Source organism: Lactuca virosa, chromosome 2 (genome assembly GCF_052849685.1).
Source record: "Lactuca virosa cultivar CGN04683 chromosome 2, Lactuca_virosa_CGN04683_v6, whole genome shotgun sequence".
Classification (NCBI taxonomy): domain Eukaryota; kingdom Viridiplantae; phylum Streptophyta; class Magnoliopsida; order Asterales; family Asteraceae; genus Lactuca; species Lactuca virosa.
In genome coordinates, this window is record NC_136427.1 from 31,991,714 (window position 1) to 32,006,686 (window position 14,973).

Below are 14,973 nucleotides of genomic sequence, written 5' to 3' on the forward strand. Positions count from 1 at the left end.
GTTCTCACTCTGTTTTGGGGACCCCCAAGACTGTCTTTCCCCTAGTGTATATAGGTCCAATCTCATCTGCTAGCACTTTGGCTTTTTTATTTTACAAATGGGCATGCTGGATCATATATCTATCCATATATCGGGATAGATAGATTGACCATCACACCCGAGATCTTTGATAGTGGCGGTATCCACTCATATGGCCATGTTCTATTCGGAGGAATAAAATAAAATTGTCTTTCAGAGAGATGGCTGAGTGGTTGAAAGCCCCGGTCTTGAAAACCAGTATAGTTTACTATCGAGGGTTCGAATCCCTCTCTCTCCTTTTTTTCTTGTCAAATAAATATTTTTCGACCTTTACTTGTGCTATAGAAAAGGCAATACAAAAAGGAGATCTGTTTGGAAGATAGCTAGGGACTATGATCCGGTAATAACAGTCAACTCCTTCTTTCGCTTATGTCAGGTAAATTCCTTCTATCCCAGTGATGAGTATAGAGGATCATTTTTGTTTTTCTTTGAAGGATCTTCACACAGGGAAAGTTGGTCTTATTCCAAAAAAGGGGGCATAAGGTTCTTTTAAAGCGTCGAAAGCTCCAAAGAAGAAGAAGCAGGTTGAAAAACCATCAATTGTGGAAGAGGAAGTTATGAAAGTGATCATCCTATCAAAATCGGGGATTCTCAAACGAACAAAGAAACGGGCAAAGAAGCCTACAGATTCACCAATCAACCAACCTTTACAAGAACCTGAAATCGAAAGTACCGAACCAACGACTAAAGCTGTTTCTTCTCAGAAGGGTATTCAGAAAGTTAGAAAGCCTCAATTTAACAGGAAAGGTGCTTTGTTTCGAGAAGTGTATCTTCATGTTTCACCAGCGTTAAAGAAACGTCGATGTCACAACTAGAAAATTCTATATCCTTGTAACTATAACAATGATAGCAATTGTAACCAAAATTTTGAAAGCACGCTTGGTGTTTATTCAATGACAACAAATTTCATCAAAAACCCTATATAAACACTTCAATTGGTCAACGAAAGATTGGAAATCCTAAAATTTCCGGTTTAAGTCCAATGTGGACTAGGATTTCCTTATTGGGCCTAATGGACCAATAAGTTTCCAATTTGACTATTTTGGGGCTTAGAACCCTTAAATGGGGTCTAATTGGACCCACTTTCATGAAACTAACATTTTGGGCAATAATGGATCCAAAATGAATTGGTTTATCTTAATAAGCCTTATTGGGTCATAACTAACCTAGTTAGCCTTATTGGGACATAAATCCATTCCTTTATACAATTTGGGCCGTGAACTACTCTAAAAGCCCAATGGGCCAAGAACTTTCTCTATGGGCCATGAAAATCTCGAACCAAGTTTGAAGTGGGCCAAGTTAATCCATTTCTTCTTCCTTTAGCCCATTCTCCGCCATATATATATATATATATATATATATATATATATATATATATATATATATATATATATATATATATATATATATAACAAAAAAAAAGAAAAGAGAAAGATATGGATTAAGGAGAAGTAGACACCTAATTTTTATCTCTTGGATTTCCATGCAAGTTCCCATATCTCCAAGAAACTATCACTTCAAGCTTCTCTCTTCTTCCCTCTTCTTCTTGTTTTTGCCGAGAATCACACACACACACACACACAACTCACTTTAAGTTTCTCTCAAGAAATCACAACAACAACCTCTTATTTCCTCTCAAAAATTTCGAGAATCATAAGAGCTTCAAGGAGGATTTCATCTAAAAATCACTTCAAGTTATATACTAGTGGTAAGATCTTACAAACATACTTTCTTTATACACTCATTCACCCCTCTTACAACCTTAATCTCTTGATCATACTCCATAGAACTTGTCAAAGTTTGAAGGTCCCTTCAAGAAGCTTGCTAAGGCCGAAAACCACACTATCTTCTTCCATTTCTTCTTCAAAACCGAAACCACAAACCCAAGGTGAGTTCATATCCCCTTTTTTTCGGTTTTTAATTGTTTTTGGGGGAGAATACAAGTGTTATGTGTTGATATATGTGTGCTTGCATGTTATATGTCATTTCTTTTATTTATGTTGTGAAAAATTGTGTTAATACATGTTATATCAAGAGATCTATAGCCAAAGTCTGAAAGATTCATAAACAAAAACATAATAAGACAACATACTTCAAAGATCTAAGAGTCTTTAGGCTTAAGAAGTGAAAACAAAGCCAAAAATCTTTATAAGTGTCATTTTTGCAAAAATAACAAAGATTTGGGTAAAATATGATATTTTCGGTTTTATAAGGATAAAATAGTATTATTTACATAAAAATCTGACTTTTATGAAAATAACACTTCTCAAGGGGCCAAAAACATAAATTATAGCTTATTGGGCTTACATTTGGGCCTCACGGGTTTTTAGGCCCAAAATTGCGAAAATGAAGAATTTTAGGGACTGAAATTGTAAATTCATAAAAGTATGGGTCTAAAACATTATTAAACTATTTCAGGGGCTGAAAATGACCCTTTTTGCTAAATTGGACTAAAAATGCAAAGTTTTTAGATTTTGGGCCAAAAGTGTAAAACTTAGGGCAAATGGGCCAAAAGTGTAAACGTTTTTACAAATAAGGGCTGGAAATGGAAAATACAATAGTTTTGGGCTGAAATTATTATTTAAATTATGTTTGGGCCGAAAATGTCAAGAAAAAATGGTTTAAGGACCAAAAATGTCAATTTTCATCAAAAGGGACTAAAAGTGTCATTTTTATTAATAAAGGGGCTGAAATTGTCAAAATCAATATTTTTGGGTCAAATAGGCTAATATTTAAATTATTGGGTCAAGAATATTAAATTTATAACGCATGGTTTTTAAAATGTTTATATATATATATATATATATATATATATATATATATATATATATATATATATATATATATATATATATATATATATATATATATATATATATATATAACCAAAGCTTCGTTTTAAATAAAACGTCAAAGTATTTTTAACATCGCGAATAAACATATGGTATACAACAAAACCTACACTACGAACTTAAAATCGATAATCAGATAAATGATACAATGATTGGGCCCAAAATCTTCTATTCGTGCTATTGGGCCTTTGTGGCCCAATTCCATGATTATTGGGCCCAATATATTCAAACATGTTTATTGGGTCTTGGTGACCCAATTACATGCCCAATGGGCCTTTATCAGCTTTAACATGCTATTGGGCCTTTGTGGCCCATTTGCATTGCTAATATGGCCCTAAACATTCATCATAAGATTAATGGGCTATAACGTGTCCGTAGCATACTCGACAACCTATAATAACATACATGATTAGTGGGCCACCGTTGTCCTCTTTCGTGTCTATTAGCCTTACTTCATATTCACGTAAACATCAATCGGGTTGTAAAACAATGTTATTCAATTTCAATGGGATTTAGTGAGAAATATCGGGTGACACCAATAAGTGTCGGCCGTAGCCTATAGTTATAACCAGAATCTCCTGGAGGGAGAGCGAGAGTCTGTGTATAGATCTATACGGGGGTGAGTCCCCCACACCTGAGCTGTTCGGTATAGTTAGACTAGGCCAATCTAGGGTGACAAAATCTTGATCAAAATTGGCGTTTGGAAAAATGCCAAGACAGGCGAATTAGTCACTATTATGCATGGTTATAACGACTCACATAGAGATTCATTACCATCTAAGTATTCAGGGGAAATCATATTCATACACTGTGGCCATACAAAGTGATTCACACGATAATACAAAACTATCATGCTATCTAAATCGGAAAACATCGGGTTTTCTGGGAAACTACATCATTCATTTCTACATACATCAACTTTAATACAAGGAACAATTATGAAAGTCATCCACTTCTATACGTTTTGAAATCACATACATATACACATATTGGATCACCACATCATGTCGTAATTAGTTTTATTACAGGAAATATCGGATTTTCTGGGTTTTACAAATAATACAAACCTTTTATATCAATCATGCTTATGAACTCACCAACATTATAAATGTTGACTGTTTTCAAAATAACTTGTATTCTCAGGTAACCGTTAGAATGAAGAATCATCAAGTGTGTGTTTTCGAAATTTCTTTTGTGTAATGTCAATCATCAAACAATTTATGTTTTGGATTATGTAATGTAAAACAATGTACTTGATGTGAACAATGTCAGTTGTAATATATTGATCCATGGTGATGTTTATGTTATGTTTCATGTATAATCATTGTGATGATATTTCAATTTAAGTCACACGAGCCCTCGGACGTTTCCGCCGTCCGGTTCGAGGGTGTGACAGGTTGGTATCAGAGCTTTGTTTATAGTGAACTAGCATATCTAACCATACATGATATGCAACTATAAACATAATGGGAATAAATAACTCTGAACAAAAATAAAAATTTCATACTTATGTGCTTATATTAAAACAACAATATAACATTTAAAAGTATTTGGAGGATTTGAACATTTTCGATTGTGCTCGGACAGTTATGTAGCCGTATTGGGGGTAAATGTAGTCTGATCAACTACATTCACCCAAAGTACGACTGTCATGTGCCTGGGTGTGATTGTGATGATCGATGAAACAAAAACTTAATTTCTACAAATTTACCCTCCTTACACATTTTTCACCACAAATTTCCTACACAGTCACTATGGAGGAGGCGCATCACGACATTCAGTTTCACCAGGCCCTGATGGCCCATGGAATGATTGAAGACGGCCTCAAGGAAGGACAAGGGGCAACACTTGGCATTGAGACCGACGAGTACACTGATACGGACTACGAGTTCGATGGGATTGACGAGGACATGGAAGAGGATAGAGACACAGACGAAGCCCCCGTCGAACCACCTACCTAGGAGACACACCAGGACCACCCTGCTCCACCAGGGAATCCCGTTGGTGAGGATCGCTCTCTGGAGGCAGAGGTTGCCACACTTCGGCAACAACTATTTGCCATGGAGGCACGAGTCGTGCAGGCTGAGCAGGAAAGGGATGAGGTCATCGGGGAAGTGACCGAGATGGATCAGTTGTTGGCACATCATTTTGGGATATGATTTCGCTACCACCGTTAGACACCTCTTAGTGTGTTTAGAATCAGTAGACTTCCCTTGTAGTATTATATTTCTTTTATGTGCTCTATGTTATGTACTACCGACTCTATGTTTAAGTGATCACACTACTCATATAGTCGTCATGCTGTTGAACTTTGTACTCTTAGGTATGCCCTTTTCGAGCAAAATTTTCATGTATTAAAACAATTAGTATTAATGAAAAAGCTTTATGTTTTTATCATGATGTGTTATCTGCTATGTGTTTTATTTCCTTGTTTTATGATAATACATGGAATTACTTAAATACACGCTCGATACGCCGAGTCTATGGAATTCTAAACTCGCAAAACAATATGCACTCAACATCTTTCCGTTCCATGACAGAAAGATGCCTCAAAGACCAACCCGTGGAGACAATCAGCCCCTGACGCCACCAGAAGTCAACTCAGTTGCATTTGAAGCGGCTGTATCTCCTGCAGTCACAGCAGCACTGGCGCAGTTTCATAATGGAAACAATGGAGGAGGAAACGGACAGGGAGCCGGAAGTTCAAACAACGGAATGAACCAGGGGCCTTCCAAGACATGCTCCTACAAAGATTTCACCAACGCCAAACCGCGAACCTTTAATGGTACAGGGGGAGTAATAACCCTGAAAAGATGGATTGAAAAGGTGGAATCGGTGTTCGAGATATGCGGATGCCCTAAAGAATTCAAGGTGAAGTTTGCAGCATGTACATTTGTTGATCAAGCCCTCACCTGATGGAATGGACATGTGGAGGCTATGACTCTTCTGGTGGCTAATGCCATGCCATGGGCGGAATTGAAAGAAATGCTAATGGCTGAATACTGCTGCGTGGTGAGGTTCAGAAAATGGAGCAAGAGTTATGGAACCTCACAGTCCGAAACTCCGACATCGATGCCTACATATCAAGGTTTAGTGAACTGTCTCTGTTGTGCCCTGGCATGATTACCTCGGAAGGAAAGAAGATCGAACGATTCACTTGGACATTAACCTCCCCAATTCAAGGAAACGTGATAGCCGCAAATCCTGAAACCTTTGACAGCGCCAAAAGGTTGGCCAAGAAGTTGTACGACCACAACAGCAAGAAGGGAGAAAAAGCAGGGGAAACTGAAAGCAAGAAGGAGAGCGATAACAAGAAGGGAAAGAATAACAAGCGGAAGGGACCACAAGGCTCAGAGTCGTCAAAGAAACAACAAACAGTGACAGTTCATGCTGCAACCACCCAAGTCCCCTCCACACCACATGCTCCAGCCTCATCCACCCCAAGTGCCCCTAAGCAGTATTCCGGAAATCTCCCAAAGTGCAACAAATGCAATCTCCATCACAATGGTGAATGCAGGGAGATGCATTGTACCAGTTGCAACTGAAAGGGTCATACGGCAAGATACTGTAGGACATATCCTCCCCAGAACCAACCACAAGGAAACAACAACAACAACAACAACAACAACAACAACAACAACAACAACATCAACCGCAACAACAACAACAGCCGCAGCAACAACAACAAAAGCAACACCAACAACAACGATGGAGCTAGCCACACTTGCTATGGGTGTGGAAGGACTGGGCATTTCTGTCGAAACTGCCCCAATGTCAACAATCAAGGGAATGGAGGAGCAGGGAGAGTGCTGACCATGGGCCAAGGGGAAGCGGTTCAGGATCCCGCTGTTGTCACTGGTACGTTTCTCCTTAACAACACATATGCATGCATCCTGTTTGATACTGCAGAGCGGAGTTTTGTGAGTAATAAATTCAAACATTTGCTAAAACAACAACCCCAGAAGCTTAATGAAACATTTACGGTGGAAATGGCTAATGGGAAAACAGAATCAGCTAGGGAAATCTACGTAGGATGTACCCTAACCTTAAATCACCACGCATTCCAAATAAACTTGATGCCTGTAACTATTAGGAGTTTTGATGTGATTGTTGGCATGGATTGGTTGAGCCCCCATCATGCTGAAATTATGTGCCACGAGGAGGCCGTTCACCTTCATCTCCCTAACCACAAAACCCTAATCATATACGGAGACAAACCCAGTATGAACCTTCATCTTATCTCATGTATTAAGGCACAAAAGTGTCTACAAAAGAAGGACTCTGCGTTTCTGGCTCACATTATGGATAAATCCAAGGAGAGGTTAATATTCAAGACATCCCAGTGGCTTGCGATTTCCCTGACATCTTTCCTGAAGATCTTCTGGGGATACCCCCAGAAAGACAGGTCGAATTCTGAATCGACCTTGTGCCTGGAGCCACTCCAATTTCCAAATCACCTTATATGTTAGCTCCCGCTGAGATGTAAGAGCTATCAAGCCAACTAAGCGAGCTCCTAAACAAAGGATTCATCAGACCCAGCTTCTCGCCTTGGGGAGCTCCGGTCCTTTTTGTTAAGAAGAAGGACGGATCCTTTAGGATGTGTATTGGCTACAGGGAGCTAAACAAACTCACTGTCAAGAACCGTTACCATCTTCCACGAATCGATGATCTATTTGACCAGCTTCAAGGAGCTAGTTATTTTTCGAAGATAGATCTGAGATCTGGTTATCATCAGCTCAAGGTCCGAGAGGAGGACATTCCAAAGACTGCTTTCCGAACCCGCTATGGACATTACGAGTTTGTCGTGATGCCCTTCGGTCTAACGAATGCTCCCGCAACATTTATGGACCTGATGAATCGAGTTTGCCGTCCATTTCTCGACAATTTCGTGATCGTTTTCATCGGCGATATCTTAATATATTCTTAGAGTCAAGAAGAACATAATCGACACCTCCGACAAATCTTGGAGACCTTACGAGCTGAAAGACTGTACTCGAAACTCTCTAAATGTGAGTTTTGGCTACGCAGCGTGAACTTTTTAGGTCATATTGTCTGCCAGGAAGGGATACACGTGGATCCTTCCAAAGTCAAGGCCATTGAAGGATGGGAAACCCCAACAACCCCCACCGAAATTCTTTAGTTTCTGGGTCTCGCGGGCTATTACAGAAGATTCATCCAGAACTTCTCCAGGATAGCCAAGCCTCTTACTACGCTTACACAAAAAGGAGTACCATTCAAGTGGACGAAAAAACAATAGGTTGCTTTCCAAACCCTGAAGAAATCCCTTTGTAGTGCTCCCGTACTATCCTTACCAGAGGGAACGGAAGATTTTGCGGTATACTGCGATGCTTCAAATCAGGGTTTAGGCTGTGTACTTATGCAACGTGGGAAGGTAATAGCATACGTCCCGAAAACTGAAGGCACATGAAGCGAACTATGCCACCCACGATCTCGAATTGGGAGTTGTGGTCTTTGCTTTGAAGATCTGGATGCACTACCTTTATGGTACAAAGTGCACAATTTCACTGACCACAAAAGCCTCCAACACATTTTGAATCAAAAAGAGTTAAACATGAGGCAGCGAAGATGGGTTGAGCTGCTAAACAATTATGAGTGTGAAATCAAGTACCACCCAGGCAAGGATAACGTGGTAGCTGATGCCTTGAGTCGAAAAAAATAATCGAATCGTCGTGTGAAAACTCTTTCGATAACCATTCAACCCCATCTATTCTCATAAATCAAAGGATCCCAGTTTGATGCCATGAAGACAGAAAACATAGCAGGCGAAGCGTTACGTGGAATGGAAAAGAACTTCGAAGTCAAGGAGAATGGAACATATTATTTCATGAACCGAATTTGGGTCCCTAAACTTGGGGGATTCCGAAAGGTAGTCATGAGTGAAGCTCACAAGACACGATACTCCATTCATCCGGGATCAGATAAGATGTACCTAGATATCAAACAACATTATTGGTGGCGAAATATGAAAGCAGAAATTGCCACTTACGTGGGCAAGTGCCTCGCTTGCGCTAAAGTGAAAGTGGAATATCAAAAGCCCTCGGTACTATTACAACATCCCGTAATACCCGAGTGGAAATGGGAAAAGATTACCATGGACTTTGTGACCAAATTGCCCAAGACAACTGATGGGTTGGATGCCATATGGGTAATAGTCGATAGGTTGACAAAATCCGCCCATTTCCTGCCGATAAAGGAATCATACAAGATGGAACGATTGACTAGAATCTACATTAAAGAGATTGTAAAACTCCATGGAGTGCCAATATATATCATCTTATATCGAGATAGTAGATTCACTTCACGCTTTTGGCAATCGCTTCAAAGGGCTATGGGGACACAACTCGACATGAGCACTGCTTACCATCCCCATACAGACGTCCAAACACTCGAAGATATGCTCCGAGCTTGTGTGATTGACTTCGGCAGATCATGGGAAACCCATCTGCCTTTAATTGAATTCTCTTACAACAACAGTTATCACACGAGCATCAAAGTTGCTCCTTTTGAAGCGTTATATGGTCGTAAATGTAGATCACCATTATGCTGGGCTGAGGTGGGTGACACTCAGCTAGCAAGAGGGCAGTCACCAAACAGTGCTTTAACAGGGCTGGAAATCATACGTGAGACGACGGAGAAGATAGTTCAAATAAAAGCTAGACTTCAAGCATCACGGGACCAACAGAAGAGCTATGTTGATAAACGGCGAAAGCCCTTGGAATTCCAAGTTGGGGATCGGGTGTTATTAAAATTCTCTCCCTGGAAAAGGGTGATTCGTTTTGGGAAACGGGGGAAACTAAACCCGCGATACATTGGGCCATTCGAGATTCTTGCCCGAATCGGTCCAGTGGCCTATAGACTGTAGCTACCTGCCGAGCTTAGCAGCGTACACCCCGTGTTCCATGTTTCCAATTTGAAAAAGTGCTTATCCGACGAAACTCTTGTCATTCCATTGGAAGAAATCAAAATCAACGAGAATCTCCTGTTCATCGAGGAACCAGTTGAAATCATGGACAGGGAAGTGAAGCGTACGAAACAAAGTCGCATCCCGATTGTAAAGGTTCGATGGAACGCTAGGCGTAGACCGGAATTTACATGGGAACGCGAAGACCGAATGAAGCAGAAGTACCCTCACTTATTCTCGCATTCTCAGACCTAGCTTCAAAAGAATTTCGGGACGAAATTCCCTCTAACGGGGGGATGATGTCACAACTAGGAAATTATATATCCTTGTAACTATAACAATGATAGCAATTGTAACCAAAATTTTGAAAGCACGCTTGGTGTTTATTCAATGACAAAAAATTTCATCAAAAACCCTATATAAACACTTCAATTGGTCAACGAAAGATTGGAAACCCTAAAATTTCCGGTTTAAGTCCAATGTGGACTAGGATTTCCTTATTGGGCCTAATGGACCAATAAGTTTCCAATTTGACTATTTTGGGGCTTAGAACCCTTAAATGGGCTCTAATTCGACCCACTTTCATGAAACTAACATTTTGGGCCATAATGGATCCAAAATGAATTGGTTTATCTTAATAAGCCTTATTGGGCCATAACTAACCTAGTTAGCCTTAATGGGCCATAAATCCATTCCTTTATACAATTTGGGTCGTGAACTACTCTAAAGGCCCAATGGGCCGAGAAATTTCTCTATGGGCCTTAAAAATCTCGAACCAAGATTTGAAGTGGGCCAAGTTAATCCATTTCTTCTTCTTTTAGCCCATTCTCGGCCATATATATATATATATATATATATATATATATATATATATATATATATATATATATATATATATATATATATATATATATATATAAAGAAAAGAAAAGAAAAGAGAAAGATATGGATTAAGGAGAAGTAGACACCTAATTTTTATCTCTTGGATTTCCATGCAAGTTCCCCTATCTCCAAGAAACTATCACTTCAAGCTTCTCTCTTCTTCCCTCTTCTTCTTTTTTCGGCCGAGAATCACACACACACACACAACTCACTTGAAGTTTCTCTCAAGAACTCACAACAACAACCTCTTATTTCCTCTCAAAAATTTCGAGAATCATAAGAGCTTCAAGGAGGATTTCATCCAAAAATCACTTCAAGTTATATACTAGTGGTAAGATCTTACAAACATACTTTCTTTATACACTCATTCACCCCTCTTACAACCTTAATCTCTTGATCATACTCCATAGAAATTGTCAAAGTTTGAAGGTCCCTTCAAGAAGCTTGCTAAGGCCGAAAACCACACCATCTTCTTCCATTTCTTCTTCAAAACCAAAACCACAAACCCAAGGTGATTTCATACCCCCTTGTTTTCGGTTTTTACTTGTTTTTGGGGGGAGAATACAAGTGTTATGTGTTGATCTATGTGTGCTTGCATGTTATATGTGATTTCTTTGATTTATGTTGTGAAAAATTGTGTTAATACATGTTATATCAAGAGATCTATAGCCAAAGTGTGAAAGATTCACAAACCAAAACATAATAAGACAACATACTTCAAAGATCTAAGAGTCTTTAGGCTTAAGAAGTGAAAATAAAGCCAAAAATCTTTATAAGTGTCATTTTTGCAAAAATAACAAAGATTTGGGTAAAATAAGATATTTTCGGTTTTATAAGGATAAAATAGTATGATTTACATAAAAATCTGACTTTTATGAAAATAACACTTCTCAAGGGGCCAAAAACATAAATTATAGCTTATTGGGCTTACATTTGGGCCTCATGGGTTTTTGGGCCCAAAATTACGAAAATGAAGAATTTTAGGGACTGAAATTGTAAATTCATAAAAGTATGAGTCTAAAACATAACTAAACTATTTCAGGGGCTGAAAATGACCCTTTTTGCTAAATTGGACTAAAAATGCAAAGTTTTTAGATTTTGGGCCAAAAGTGTAAAACTTATGGCAAATGGGCCAAAAGTGTAAACTTTTTTACAAATAAGGGCTAGAAATGGAAAATACAATAGTTTTGGGCTGAAATTATTATTTAAATTATGTTTGGGCCGAAAATGTCAAGAAAAAATGGTTTAAGGACCAAAAATGTCAATTTTCATCAAAAGGGACAAAAAGTGTCATTTTTATTAATAAAGGGGCTGAAATGGTCAAAATCAATATTTTTGGGTCAAATAGGCTAATATTTAAATTATTGGGTCAAGAATATTAAATTTGTAATGCATGGTTTTTAAAATGTTTATAGATATATATACATACATACATATATATATATATATATATATATATATATATATATATATATATATATATATATATATATATATATATATAACCAAAGCTTCGTTTTAAATCAAACGTCAAAGTATTTTTAACATCGCGAATAAATATCTGGTATACAACAAAACCTACACTACGAACTTAAAATCGATAATCAGATAAATGATACAATGATTGGGCCCAAAATCTTCTATTCGTGCTATTGGGCCTTTGTGGCCCAATTCCATGATTATTGGCCCCAATATATTCAAACATGTTTATTGGGTCTGGGTGACCGAATTACATGCCCAATATATTCATGTCAGGTAAATAGTTTAAGATTCTGAACTCGAAAATCAATTCTCTTCTTCAAATACAAGCAAATACTAGAGGAAATAACTATGTGTCTGGCATGAAAATGGAATACTTGCTGAAAGCTCAAGAACATCGCTTTCGAAACTTGATTGAAGGCATTGAGCATAAACAAGAAGAAAGGTTAGAAATTCATTCCAAGAACTATGATAATGAGATTCAGAAGCTTCGTGATATTACATAGGAACGTCATGAACTCTTCGTTGACAACTTAAGAAAATGAAGGAGTCTGTGGAGCTCAAGATTACTGAACTTAAATCTGAATTATCGAAGGAAGTTCAGAAAATGGAGCAGAACTACACCTTGTTGCATGGAAAAGTCGACGTCAGTGCAGATGCTATTACAAAGTTGGTTGCGTTTAATTTAGAGTATACGAACAAGATCGAAGCCAAGTCAGAAAAGGATACTAAGGTGTTTGAGAAGATGGAAGAATTTTTATCAAGTATCAAGGAGTCTATTTCCAAGGTTAATCTTTCGAATCAGTCGATTGTATCTCAAGAGTCTCTTTCTCAACTAATTTTGAAAATTGAGTCAAATATTAAATCCGAGCTTGCTCCAATTCTGAGTTGGTTCTTTGAATACCAACTAGTGATCCATGTGTAGTGAAAGTGTCACAAAGGGGAGAGAAAGGAATTGGAGGAGTTGGTTCTTCAAAGGATGTTGATAAAGAGAAAGGGGTTGTAGTTGGGAAAGTGATTTCGACTCAAATTCATAATTTATTTCCCATGTATTTGACTAAAACTTCTACAGCAACAACAACAAGAGCTTCAACAAAAGGAATCTCAATAAACGAAGGAGTTGGAGGTTCAAGTTTGATTCCTAAAATGCCAACTTAAAATTTTGATTCAAGTGGCAAAGGAAAAGCTATCAATGTGGTTCTTTCAAAAGAGGAGAAGAAAATGAAACAAGCTCTGGAAATTGAGAAACAAGGATAGATCAATAGTATTATGAGTCGAAGAGAGAATGGCCACCCTGGATTGAACAATGGTGATCCCAACAAGCAGTGGTGTTATGAAACCATTGTAGATATTGTTTCAATTGGTTTTAATGATTACTTTCGAAAGGTGCCTAAGAACTATGACACTAAAAATTCTGATTTCAATCAGCTTGAATTTCCGATCAATCACATGTTCTTCACTTCATCTCAATTCAAAATTGTCAAGAATTTCAATGACAAAGAAGAATTCAAATGACTGAAGATTCGATTCCATGAAGTTTTGGGAAAAAATGAAGAAGAGATATGGTCTACTATGAAGATAGTGAAGGTGATGACCATTATACGTGACAACTTGTTCGAACGTCTGCTTCAAAACTTCCGTTATGTTGTCTTAAGGGAAAATAACGTTGCTTGTGATTTCACAATAACCGATTTTCCATCAATGAACTTAAATGACTTGATCATGTCTCAAGGATTTTGAGTAATGTGGATGAATCGAAGATAGCTGAGACCAACAAGGATGATTTCATCATTGGTTTTACTGATATCAAAGTATTCATTAACAACTACTATGATTGCTTGGAAATCACTGATATTGAGCTTGCTACAGCTGACAACTACTGTAAGCCGACGCTTAGTAAGTTCCCTCAAGGTACCACCACATAAACAAAACAAAAAACTGCATGCATACAAAGCCTTCAGTATGATTGGAGCGCCTCACCAGGCCTGCTGCCCATCTGGACCACTCTCTGGGCCTTTGGCCTGACTGGTCCGCCTTGCTGGCCTTCGATCTATCCGGACCGCCCTGGGTATCTTGGCCGTCAGTCTATCCACTGGTTCACCTCAACCCAGTAAATAATAACATATCAACGCATAACATTAACAATCAATAACAAATAACACAGGTAGTCCTACAAATCTACCAGTCTAATCATATAACCAGTACCATATAACTATGTATAACAGCATACAACAAATCAGGATATCTAATCCAATCGTCTGGCCTTGGTGCCTTCGACCCATAAGTAAAATGAGGGTAAACTCACCTCACAGTCTGATGAAAGTTGAACATGACATTGCTCCAAATACAGGCTCTATAGGTCATCTATTCAAAAAATAGTGACCAAGGCTCAACTATAGCTCAAAATTGCCAAAATACCCTTAAGTCAAACTTGGTCAACCCAAGTCAAAGTCAATGGGTCAACTTTGTCCACTCAGCTGAGTACACGGGGTGTACTCAACTCCTACGTTGGGCTTACTCGAGCCTTGACCAGATTCGGGAAGTTGATCACGTACACGCGACGTATGCTGAAGTACGCACGACGTGCGCCTTTAACTCCATTTCCTCAATAACAACTTAATACATTAAGCTCAAACTTTAAGATCCAATGCCAAAATACCACTAAGAGTCATAAAGTTTCCAACTTTATGACTTTGCATGTCCATTAAGTGCTTAATGCACAAAATCTCAACATCTTAATGCCTTAAGACCTTTTATAGC

The 14,973-nt window shown here is 38.3% G+C and overlaps 1 non-coding gene across 1 annotated transcript; it reads left to right on the forward strand.

Moving 5' to 3' along the window:
* The first annotated feature begins 233 nt into the window (after positions 1–233).
* TRNAS-UGA (transfer RNA serine (anticodon UGA)) lies at positions 234–316 on the forward strand. The gene has a single exon. It is a non-coding gene; the product is annotated as a tRNA-Ser (tRNA).
* The last annotated feature ends 14,657 nt before the right edge of the window (positions 317–14,973 follow it).